The sequence below is a fragment of the Astyanax mexicanus genome, chromosome 16 (genome assembly GCF_023375975.1).
Source record: "Astyanax mexicanus isolate ESR-SI-001 chromosome 16, AstMex3_surface, whole genome shotgun sequence".
NCBI lineage: Eukaryota > Metazoa > Chordata > Actinopteri > Characiformes > Acestrorhamphidae > Astyanax > Astyanax mexicanus.
The window spans coordinates 40,568,964-40,573,970 of NC_064423.1; positions in this window are offsets into that span (position 1 = coordinate 40,568,964).

The following is a 5,007-nucleotide window of genomic DNA, read 5'->3' on the forward strand; positions in this document are numbered from 1 at the left end:
CATCACCGCCTGCCTCAATCTGTTCAATTCCTTTACACACACTATATTGCACATTATAGCAGTCTGTGGCGCGGCCCAAGCATTTGTCCATAATGGTCTTTTTCCCCTTACATTACTTTTACTTTTATATTTTAAAGGTCTCACTCTGTTTAAATTCTTTTTTTCTTGTTATTAGTGAAATATAACGGGTCTCTCTGAGTTGTTTATGATGCTGCACATGATGAAACTCTTCCTCAACCTCTTCCTCCATGTCTGCAGCAGCTAGTAAAAGAAAATATTCAGAAAAACACAAACGAGTCGATCAGGAAAAGCACCGTGTCTACATCAACCCGTGAATTGGTATTCATGGCCCCGCCCACCTCGGCTCAGGACCGCCCACAGGAAGAGCTAAAGCCGAGCAGACACACCGTCTTGTCAGATAGAAGGAGCTAACAGCGCTAGAAACAGCATGCAGTTCATTCATGTGTTATTTGTGCAAATAACACATCAGAGATAGGTAGGTGTGTATGTTTCGAACATTTATAATTGACTTTTAAATGAGGTATGTGGAATTCAATCCATAACTCATGAAAGGTGCAATTTAGTGAACAGTGTTAAATATTTAGAGCTTTCCATTAAATCAGTGTTTTGTTTAATCATGAAATAGTTCTGTTTACAGCAGCTATCTTATGTAAGTAACTATAGGTGTACATTTACTGAGACTCTATGAGTCTCTAGGGATCAGGAAAGAAAATCAGGAAAATCTGATGAAAGTTAAAAGTGGGTAAATTAACTAGTTAACAGGTATTGACTGCTTCCCATTATTTCAGTGTTTTATTATTAAATCATGAAATCAATGAAATATTTCTGTTTACACTAATTACTTTGCTAACTAGCTATCTAGTGTAAGCAGAGGTGGGTAGTCCATGTCCTGTAAGTAAAAATCCACCCCAGGGTTTTGTTTCAACTGCCTGGGCGGCTCTGCTGCGGCTCAGCCAACAAAACCTCAGGGTGGATTTTTACTTTCTGGACCTGGACTACCCACCTCTGTGTGTGAGTAACTATAGGTTAAAATAGGATCTCCGGTGGATTTGGTGTTTTACTCTGAGAGACTCTAAGACTAGGTCAGTATAGGCTGAACTGCACTTAGCAGGGCATTATTACACATGTTATAAAGTAACATATGACATTGTAAAGACTGTTATTAGTGTAAAAATCTCTTTATTTTTAAAACCTTTCCAACTGCTGTTCGTCTCACTCGTGGTGTCGCAGTGCTGTTAGCCAATCAGAGGTGATATGTTTGCATGTATGAATATTCACGAGCAAGAGTGGAAATCCTATCCTTCATTTTTTTTCTTAAAGTATTTTTTTCTTTATTTAGTTGAGTAGTTGTTGCTTCTCATAATCTGGATTCGAACATTACTCTATAAATATTCACTATTCACTGTATACCTGTAACTCTACCTCTTCACTACTTTACTTTAACTGATGCTCTCAAACACTTTATTAAGAGACAAGAAATTCAAGTAATTAACTCTTGATGAGTTCAGCACAGCTGTTAACTGAAAGCCTGAATTCCAGGTGACTCTACCTCATAAAACTGACTGAGAAAATCCAGCAGAGATGTTCAAAACTGATCATCTAAGTATGTAAAATATAAAAATCATATTCTAGTTTGTTTAACACTTTTAGTTTACTAAATGATTCCATATGTTTTTCTTCAAAACCCACTGAATTTAAGGTGTTTCCACTTTTTGAACTGGCACTGTGTGTATTTAAATATACTCTGGGTGTGTGTTTTTTCACTTTAGTATTAGGGGGAAGGAATTTTCTGTGTTAGTTTCACATTTACTTCCTAATTTCTTTTTTTGGGTGTAATTTCACTCTGTTCTGTTGGTTCAGCACCTGCACAGCTTTCCTTTTGCTCAAACCTCTGACTTTCAAACTGTATGTTTTATTTTAGATTGAACAATTGCAGATTTTAGATTTTTCTTTTAGAGTTTTCTCAACAGATCTATTGTTTTAATATTGTTGTAGCCTTTAGAAGAAGTCAGAAGCTTGTTCTTCATTACTTTTTTTTAAATTACAGACAGAGATAAAGCCTAGTCTTGGACTTGAATCATTGAAAAGTTACATTATTTCAGTAATGCATTTAAAAATGTGAAACTCATATATTATATAGATGTATTAAACACAGAGTGATCTATTTTAAGTGTTTATTTCCTTTATTGTTGATGATTATGAAGCTTACAGCCAATGAAAACCCAAAAATCAGTGTCTCAAAAAAAAAAAAATATTACATATTAAGACCAATTGGTATTTTTGGCAAGCAGTGTGCCAAATCCTGCTGGAAAATGAAATCCTCATCTCTAAACCATCACTGATTGGTGGAAACTTCACACTAGACCTCGAGCAGTTTGGACTGTGTGTCTCTCCACTCTTCCTCCAGACTCTGATCCCTTGATTTACTTTAAATGAAATGTAAAATTTACTGACCAGTCAAAAGTTTGGACACGCCTTAAACTCTTTGGGGTTTTTTTTTTTCTCATTAAATGTTCTACATAGTAGATTAATACTGAACTCATCCAAACTAAGAAGAAGAACGTTAAATTATTATATTTAGTAAACAAAAATTTTACATGATCAGTTTTGAACATCTCTGCTGGATTTTCTCAGTCAGTTTTATGAGGTAAAGTCAACTGTAATTCAGATTTTCAGTTAACAGCTGTGCTGAACTCATCAAGAGTTAATTACTTGAAAAGTAAGCACTTTACTCAACCAAATAAAGAAAAAAAAAATGTATCCATGTCCGGGTGGGATTAGTTTCTCAGGGGGTTCTCTGGGGGTAATTTTCTCTTTTGTGGCGGTTTTTATCCTCTGTGATTTTATTCCCGTCCAGAGCGATCATGTACGTGTTTTTCTCAGACGTCCTCTGATTAAAAATTACAGGCTGAATTATCTACTGTTTTTCTCAGAGTAATTTTAGAATTTCGTCTCCTCGCGTTTAATAAAATAGCTATTTGTCCACTGCAGCGCATCGTAATTACACTTTAGGTGCACGTTTCCACAGAGATCCACGAAAAAAAAAAAAACACAACAGTGAGTGGAAATGGAGGAGCTACTGAACTACTGATGTCATGTGACCGAGAAAGACTAAAAACTCACTGGTTCTCCTGTTTTTTTCAATTGCACTCTGGATGCACGAGTTTTATCACTGAGAAGAAGAGTGAAATAGGAATAGGAAAATAGGAAGGGATGGAAGAGTAAGAGTTTCCTATGTTGTACAGGATAAATTCATCAGAGTTACCAGCCTTAGAAACCGCAAGTTAACAAACAGCTCCCCAGATAAGAGTAACTTAAATGCTTCTTTACAGAGTAAGTTACTACATGATTCCTTATGTGTTCCTTCATAATCTGAATATGTGTATACTGTGTTTAATGTGATGCTCTTACTGCTCTTACTGTTCAGCTGCAGAAATAACAGATTCTTATTGACTCCCACTCTCAGACGGAGCCCCAGAGGAATTTAAGGAATTTCAATTAACTCCGAGCGAGCCGGTCCCAGTGCATCCCTGCAGCACCAGAATAACATCCAGAGCTCTCTCCACCACATACTGATCTTAAAAAGCAAGAACTGAGGACGTAGACCTTTTATAGTAACACATGTGATACATGGACACTCCCCTCCCCTCCAATCACTTCAGAGCAAAAACTCAAGTGTTGAATTAACTCCCACAGAGCTGATTTCAGCTCTTTCTCAGGTTTTATATACAGAGGCTGAACAATGCAACTGAAACACCTGGTTTTAGAGCACAATAATTGATTGTGGTGACGGACAGTTCTGGTGGAAACAGGAGAGTTGAGGTGCACATTGAATTCTGCGTGATTTGATCAGCCGTGGTTTTATGTTTTTTGGGTGTTAGCACCCGAACATCCCTTTCAGACAGCTTCCTCTTACAGCGTCCACAGTTAATCCTGTTGGATGTGGTCGGTTCTTCTTGGTGGTATGCTGACATTACCCTGGATACCGTGGCTCTTGATGCATCACAAAGACTTGCTGTCTTGGTCACAGATGCTTCAGCAAGACGTGCACCAAAAAAGTTCAAAAACATTTGGCTAAATGTTGGTGTCCAAAAACATATGCCTAATAGAACTGTGTGCACAAACATTTAGCTAAATATTGGAATGCAAAATCATTTGTCCAATAGAGTTGTATCCACAAGCATATGGCTAAATGTTGGAGTCAAAAAATGTTCAGCTAATACTCTATGGTGTCAGCAAAATTTTGTATATAATTATAAAATACTTTTTTTTTAAAAACAATAAAATAAAATACCTACTCTCCTAACACCTCTAACAATCCCTCCTCCTTCCGATCCTTTTCTATCCCACTTCTACCTTTTGGTCTCCTAAAATGTTTTGCCTTGAATTTCTATGTCTTCTAACAAATTTAATGTACATTATTATTTTTAAGTTGCTTTGGATAAATCTTTTAAAGCAAATTTTTAATTTAAAGCTAAATGCAATATAATGTAATATAATCAAATGTAATGTAAGCTACTTTTTTAAGGTTTGAACTTTGATCAGAGTCAAAAAACAACAAAAACACAACTTTAGCTGACTCTACCCTCAGCTCAAATTGAAAATGAAAAAGCTACAAAAATGGGAGGGGTATTACTGGGTGATGTATTTGGGCACTGGGTGATGTATGGGTTTAGGGGCGGGGCAATAGGGAGAGCTGATAGCCGTGAGACGCAGATGGTTGCGGAAATGGCCTCAATAAATGCAGTTTTTAAAGTTTAGGAAATGTTTATAATAATTTTAAGCAGGACTGATGTGTTTTATTACTTCAAAGAAACATATTTGGACACAAGATCTATAAAAGCAGGGGGTATGACTGTATGTATCGTGACCGACGGCGCCCTCTAGCGTCGTCCGTGTGTAACGGTGAAACCAAGCACTCCTATCTTTTCCCTGTCTTGCAGCCTTCAAACACACACACACACACACACACGCACACACACACAC